We start from the raw sequence: 7693 nt of genomic DNA on the forward strand, positions 1-7693 counted from the left end.
CCAGGAGACCCTCCAGCCCGTTCCCAGGAGTGCCTGGCCCTCCTCTCAGCTCAGGGAGTGCTGGCTCCACTGGGGCTCACTTGGGGGCCCTGGGGACACCAGAGAGCTGGCTCCCCGAGTTCCTCTGTAGGTGGGGGCTAGGTGGGCCTCCCCGGGCCCAGTGCTCCCCTTTCTTGGGGCTGCTGGTTCCGTGCGCCTGCGCTGTCTCCTCCATGCAGTCTGCTGCTCTAGGGGACCAGCAGAGTCCCAGCCTCTCTGAGTCCAGCCGCAGTGGGCTCCGCGGGCCAGCTGGGGTTCCCCACCAGCACTGTTCAGTCCTGTGAGAAACCCCAAGAGTCCTGCTCAGGGTAGGCGTGGGGGGAGGTGCAGGATGACCCCCGCCCCTCTGGATCCTGGGCCAAGGAGGCTGCAGTGGGCCTCTCATGGACTTCGCTGCTCTTGGAAGTTCCCTACTGCTGGTGGCCAGTGTGCCTCATTTCATAATAGTGTCACCTTAGCACTTTAAGAAGAAACAAAAATTGCCAAGCGTCCTGAGGGGGCAGCTCAGCAGCAGAGCACTGGCTAACATCTGCAAGGGCCTGGGTTTCATCCCCAGCACTGGAAAAAGGAAAAGAGAAATCAAAGCCCCCACCCCCAAGCCTCCTGACTCTGAGGCAGGACTGCAGCTGGGCAGCCCTGGCTCGCTCTCCACGCTGCAGCCCCTGGTGTCTGGAGTCTACTTGTCCTGCCTGTCCGTCCACCATCCAGAGCCCAGAAGGAGGTCTGCTCGTGACAGCCCCCGGTGTCTGCGACTGAGCCCGGGGCAGGTGCCGACGTGGTAGAACCAGCTGGACCTGCAGGCTGTCCATCTCAGAGCCACCCCCCACCTGTGGCTGGGCCCACTGTGTTGAGCTGCCCAGGGCCTCAGGGCCTCGGGTCCCAGGTGCCCATCTCTCTCCATTCTGGAGGCTGCACTGGGAAATCAAGGTGGGGGGGCGGCCTCTCTTCCTTGGCTTGGAGATGGCGTTGTCCCCCTGTGCCCCCACAGGATTGTCCTTTCTGTGTCCTGATCTGTTCTTAAAAGGCCTCCGATTGGATTAGGGCTCACCTGGTGACTTCATTTTATCTTACATCTTCCATAGTTGCATTCTGAGGGGCTGCAGGACTCTCTTGGACCACACCTGAGTCAGGTGAGTTCTTGTGAGTTCTTGACTTGGCCTTGATCTTGGGCTCTGTCCTTGGCCCTGTAGTCCAGTTTTAGCGAGAGCTCTGCACAGTCAGTGTGGAGTCTGTCACCAGGAATTTGATCCACGGCTGATCACCAGCTGCCTTCTGCAGGGGCTGTCAAGTGAGCGTGGTCAGAACCCTGCCCTTGAGTCTCTGCTAAGCGAGCTCCCGCCACGCCCCCTGCTGCTGGGCGGAGAGTCCTTGCTGGTCCTTGGTGTTTGGAGCTGAGGGTCCTCCCCTGTCTGTGGCAGACACCACTGCAGTAGTCCCAGGGCTTGCAGCCCTCATCATAGGAGAAATGCCTGATCAGAGCAGCGTAGAAGAGGAAAGATCTGATTTGGGTCAAGGTTCCGTTCATGGTTGGCTGGTGCATTGCTCTGAGGGAGGCAGAGCTTCAGGGTGGAAGGTGCAGAAGGAAGCAGCTCACTGTGGGCTGAAGGGGGTGGGGGGAGGAGGCAGAGGTGAGCTACCTCCAGGTCTCACCTCCACACAGTTTCCACTCCTCCCCAGATGCCATCAAATCATGATCCATCAATGGATCACTCCATCCATGAGGTCGGAGCCTCAAGACCCACACTTCCCAAGAGCCCCCTCTGCACGCTGCTGCCATGGGGACCAGCTTTCGACACACGGGCCTTTGGGGATCTTCCAGACCCCAACCATAGTATCCCTCTAGGAAAAAGTCTGCCTGGTCCAGCACTGTGAGTGCTTGTGTAGCAGTGGACACAGTTCAGCCCACGAGGCCTACAGGACTCCTCTCACCCCAGGAGACCCCTGTGAGCTAGGCCACGGGCCCTCAGCTGTCTCAACCCAGAGGTGTCAGTAATCTATGAGCAATTGTCATCCTGCCCAAGACACCGTGTGGGATCGTCAGGTTCTGGGTTTGGAGAATCTGGAGGATGTCAGCGAGCCCATCGGGCTCAAGGAAACTCACTTATTTCTGGAGATCATTAGAGTCAAGATGGCAAAGCAGGGCTGGACTCTTGGCTAAGAAGGTTGGCTGCACTGAAAGCATCCCTGTCAGCCCCGCCCTGTAACTGAGCTCCCAGATCCTCAGTCTGTTAACCTTAAGGCTGTTTTGAAAGAGGCCTCTGCCAGGTCTGCCCAAGCCTCTCAGGACCAGGGCCCCCAGGGGGCAGACTGAGCCTCAGGTTCTCATGTCCATCTGAGTTTTCCCTACATCTGCCCACCCGCACCCTGGCTCTGAGCTGCAGGGTGGGCAGAGCCACTGGCCCACAGCGAGGCGGCCCAGGTGAAGGTCATCCTTGGCCCTACCCTGAGGAAGTCCCCAACAGGGGACACCCATTCTCTGGACGCTGGCCTGAGGAAGCACTCCCAGGTGACCCCCCGTCCCGCCATCTTTCATAGTGTCCCCCACTGTTGTGGGGTCCTGCAGGGACCTTCACAGGTGCTGGGTGGGGAGGGGCCCTGAGCCCTCTTGGGTCCTGCTCGACTTGGGCACACACGTGACATTCTCCAGAGCAAAAGGAAAGACAGCCAAGAACAAAAACAAACCCGTGTGTGGGCGTTTCCATGTTGCAGGGGGAAGGGCAGAATCCCTAAGGCGCTCACAGCCCCTCCGGCTCCTCCCCTCAGCAGAGCCCTGCCCGACTCTGCCTGTCCTCCAGTGTCCCCACCAGACCACGAGCCAGGGGCATGAGGGCAGGTTATCATGGGCCCCCGCCCGAGAGAGCGTTCCTGGTGAAGCCAGATTTAAAGTTAGGTAGTCAGTGTAGTTAGGTAAATCGGGTCTAATATCAAGTGAAATCTAAAATGGAGGCCATGCTGGGAATGACTCAGGGAAAACACAGGACAACTCGTGGAATGTTAATGAAGTCCCGAAGAGGCCCTAGGCCAAAGTCCACCTCAAAGAAACAGCCCCCAACAGATTTGGAGATGGCCCATCCCAGAGAAGTGATAAGCCCATCCCAAAAGTCCTTCCTGCCCATTTGGCCCACCTGTGTCCTAACCCTTCCCACCTACATTCCATCACCAAAACTACAAAAAGGGGAAACAACCGCACTTCCACGGATTCTACCTCTTGGGTCCCCTTCTTCCTCCGGGAGAAGTCTTTTCTGCTGTCCTTTAATAAACTTCTAATTTCTACTCTGACCTTGCCTCGGCGTGCTTCTTTGGTGTTATTCTTCAACATCGGGGAAGCAAGGACTCGTCACCGGTCAACAGCGGTATCACTGGTGGATGAGAAGCTGGTACACAGGACATGTCCCAGTCGCAGGCCAAGCTGGGTAGAAGGCCGAGGTGCCCAGTCAGCACTGGGAGGCAGACCCCCACATGAGGCACTTGGTTGTGTGCTGCAGTCTGGCTGGGCACAAAATCACGAGCCACTCACACCTTGTAGATTCAAACAGCAACTCTTTATTCTCGAACTGTCACCGGCACTCCACACACAGGTTCTGGGGAAAAATCACGTTCTGCCAAATCCACGTATTCCACCAGGCTTTGAATCCCCAAATACTCTCTGAATCCCACGAGAACTCAACGGGAACTCCAGGATCCGGCGTGCCTGAGGCAGCAGGATGCGCCCTATTCCCAGCAGGGTACACCTTAAACCTGGAACCGCCCTAAACCCAAGGACGGGATACTCCCTAAAACCTGATCCGCCCTAAACCCGGATCCACCCTGGTCCTTGAGCAGGGTCACCTTTCTCAAACATCCATGCAATGTTACAGCAAGTGTCCAAGGCAAGTCCATTTCCATGAGTCCTTCCTCTAAGCAACATGGGGTACGCTGGCGAGGAATCTCGATGCGTCATTCCTACTTGGCTGTGGCCCTCAGCAGTTGTGGGGTTCACACATTCTGAAAAGTTGGTTCTGCCACTTATTGAAAAAAATTTTTTGATACTAGGGATGGCACCCAGGAGCGCTAAACCACTAAGGCACCTCCTCACCCCTTTTTATTTTTTATTTAGAGACCAGGTTTCAGTAGGTTGCTTAAGGACTTGCTAAATTGCTGAGGCTAGCTTTGACCTTGGAATCCTCCTGCCTCAGCCTCCTGAGCTGCTGGGATTACGGGTGTGCACCACTACACCCAGAGGTTCTGCCTCTTTTGGAAAGGAACATCAAGTTGTGTGCCAAAGCCTGGGGATGGCTGTGACTCTCAACAGCAAGACGGCAAGCAAGGGGAGGGAGGCGGAGCCCTCGCCTCTCTGCAGGCCAACATGCCCAACTTGAAGGTCTGCGAGCAAGCATCAGGGTGCAGTCAGGCAGGGTTTTTAAAAAATGCTCCTGCCAGGGGGCTGCTGAGTTGTGCCGGCCAAACCTGGAGCCCTGACTGTGAGCTGCAGGGAGGAAAGGGTGGTGCTAGGGTTCCACAGAGAGGCTGTGCACGCACCGGGCAGGGCCAGGTCCACCCTGGGCAGCAAGCCTCAGGGCACTGAGGTCCAGGGCTCTTCCACATTCCAGCCTTTGTTCTTCTTCTACACCTGAGGTTGGGAGTGGCCCAGATTCTTATCTGACTCTGACAGAAGTTCCTTTTCTACCTGTCCTGCTGTGTGGTGAGGACAGCTGGGCTCTGGCCACCTCCTGGAGCTGGGTGGTCCTTAGCTGCTAGGAAGCTGGAGGTGCAGGACAGCGGCTCCCAAGTGAGCCCACCTGACGCGTGGCCTGCATCTGTGGGGTTGAACCCTAGGAAGGCTGGCTCACAGGCTCTGAAGACAGGGTGACTGCAGGGAAGGACCAAAGGAGGGAGACAGCTCAGCAGGAGCACAGGTCTACAGGACTAAACTGCCTGCCCAGGGGCCCACGAGGCTGAGCCCTCTTCACTTTGTCTCTGGGGTTTAGGCCCGGCTCAGTCAGAGTGACTCTGACGTGACTCTTGTTCTACAATGGAGGACGTGTTTCAGATTGGCATTGCCTGTCAGAATTAATATTGTCCAAATGGCCATACTACCAAAAGCACTATACAGATTTAATGCATTTCCTATAGAGGTTCCAACAATGTTCTTCAGAGAGATAGAAAAAGCCATCATGAAATCCATTTGGAAAAATGAGAGGCCCAGAATAGCCAAAGCAATTCTCAGCAAGAAAAGTGAATCACAAGAACAGACTTTAAACTACACTACAGAGCTATAGTAACAAAAACAGCATGGTATTGGCACCAAGACAGACATGTAGACCAATGGAATAGAAGACACAGAGACAAACTTACACAAATACAGTTATCTCATACTAGACAAAGGTGCCATTAACATACATATGTCACAAAATGAAATCAAACCCCTATCTCTCACTCTGCACAAAAATCAACTCAAAATGGATCAAGGACCTAGGCATTAGACCAGAGACCCTGCACCTACTAGAGGAAAATGCAGGCCCAAATCTCCATAATGTCAGGTTAGGAACTGACTTCCTCCTCAACAAGACTCCTAAAGTGCAAGAAGTAAAATCAAGAATCACTAAACAGGATAGTATCAAACTAAGGAGCTTCACAGTCAAGGAAACAGAGTCTACAAAATGGGAGCACGTCTTTGGCACCTGCACCTCAGATACAGCATTATCTCCAGGAGACATGAAGAACTCGAAAAACTCAACACCAGGGCTGCGGTTGTAGCTCAGTGGTTGAGCGCTTGCCTTGCATGCATGAGGCACTGGGTTTGATGCATAGCACCATAAAAATAAATAAAAATAAAACAAAGATATTGTGTCCATCTACATCGAAAAAAATAAAAATTAAAAAAACCCCCAAAACCCAATCTATAAATGGACTAAGGAATTGAACAAACACGTCACAGAAGAAATATGAATGGTGAACAGATATATGAAAAAGTGTTCAACATCTCCAGCAATCAGAAAAATGCAAATTAAAACCACACTGAGATCCATCTCACTCCAGTCAGAATGGCAACAATCACGCATACAAGTAACAATAAATGCTGGTGAGGACAATAAATGCGGAAAAGGCACACCCATACACTGCTGGTGGGACTGAAAATTGATGCAACCACTCTGGAAAGCAGTATGGAGAGTCCTCAGAAAGCTTGGAATGGAGCCACCATTTGACCCAGTTATCCCACTCCTCAATTTATACATAAACGACTTAAAATCAGCACACTGCAGTGACGCAGCCACATGGATGTTCACAGCAGCTCAGTTCACAGTAGTTAAACTGTGGAACCGACCCAGGTGCCCTTCAACAGATGGCCGGGTGAAGAACATGTGGTGTACCCACGTGATGGGGTGTTACTCAGTGATGATGACTATGACTTTTGCTGGTAAATAGATGGATCTGGAGACAACTATGTTAAGGAAATAAGCCAATCCCCCCAAACCAAAGGCTGAATGTTCTCTCGGATAGGGGCTGCTAACACACAACCGCGGTGGGAGGGGAGATGGAAGTTCAGTGAATTAGACCAAGGGGAATGAAGGGAAGGGAGGTGTTGTGTTACTGAAAGCTCGTCCTGGTCCCTGACGCCAACCCAATAACGAGGACACAGTGTTGAGAAAAGTGAAAAAGAAATCTTTATTGCTTTGCTAGCAAAGGAGAAACACGGGGGACTCCTGACCCATAGGTGGGATTCTGCCCCTCAGCAGGAGCAGGGGCTGTTAGAGAGGTGACTCAGGCTACCTTCCACGCGCTCTCTGTTGGAGTGTGACTCACTCCTTAACTTGGGAAATAGTCTTTTCTGAGATCTTTTGGTGCCATCCCCAAACCTGGATGACTTCAATCTCATGGGGGTGTGTGATCAGGGACAGATATTCTGCCTAGGGTGGGGAAGGTCACCCTGTTTCCCCTGACATCAGGGAGGAGCAGGGAGAGAGGAAGAGGAAGAAATGACCTAGGGATGTGGCTCAGGCGGTAGTGCGCTCGCCTGGCATGCGTGCAGCTGGGGTTGGATCCTCAGCACCACATACCAACAAAGATGTTGTGTCCGCCGAAAACTAAAAAATAAATATTAAAGTTCTCTCTCTCTCTCTCACAAAAAAAAAAAAAAAAGAAAGAAAGAAAAGAAAAAAGTTGCAGTGGCCAAACAGCAAGGGCTAATTCAAAGCCTAAAATAGACCCCTGTTACAGAGGGGGACAGGAATAGGAAGACAGTGGAATGAATGTGACATAAGTTTTCTATGTACATATGTGAATGTACCACAGTGACTCTTCATAGCATGCACAACAAGACTGGGATCCTAATAAAACATATTCCATGTTTGTAAAAAATTTGTCACAATTGGGCTGGGGATGTGGTTCAAGCGGTAGCGCGCTCGCCTGGCATGCGTGCGGCCCAGGTTCGATCCTCAGCACCACATACCAACAAAGATGTTGATGTTGTGTCCGCCGAGAACTAAAAAATAAATATTAAAAATTCTCTCTCTCTCTCTCTCTCTCTCTCTCTCTCTCCCCTCTCTCACTCTCTCTTTAAAAAAAAAAAATTTTGTCAAAATATACTCTATTGTCAGGCTGGGGCTGGGGCTCAGTGGTAGAGCACTCACCTAGCGCGTGTGAGGCCCTGGGTTTGAGCTTCAGCACCACATAA

The sequence above is a fragment of the Spermophilus citellus genome (assembly GCF_964194105.1).
Source record: "Spermophilus citellus genome assembly, chromosome: 7".
Classification (NCBI taxonomy): domain Eukaryota; kingdom Metazoa; phylum Chordata; class Mammalia; order Rodentia; family Sciuridae; genus Spermophilus; species Spermophilus citellus.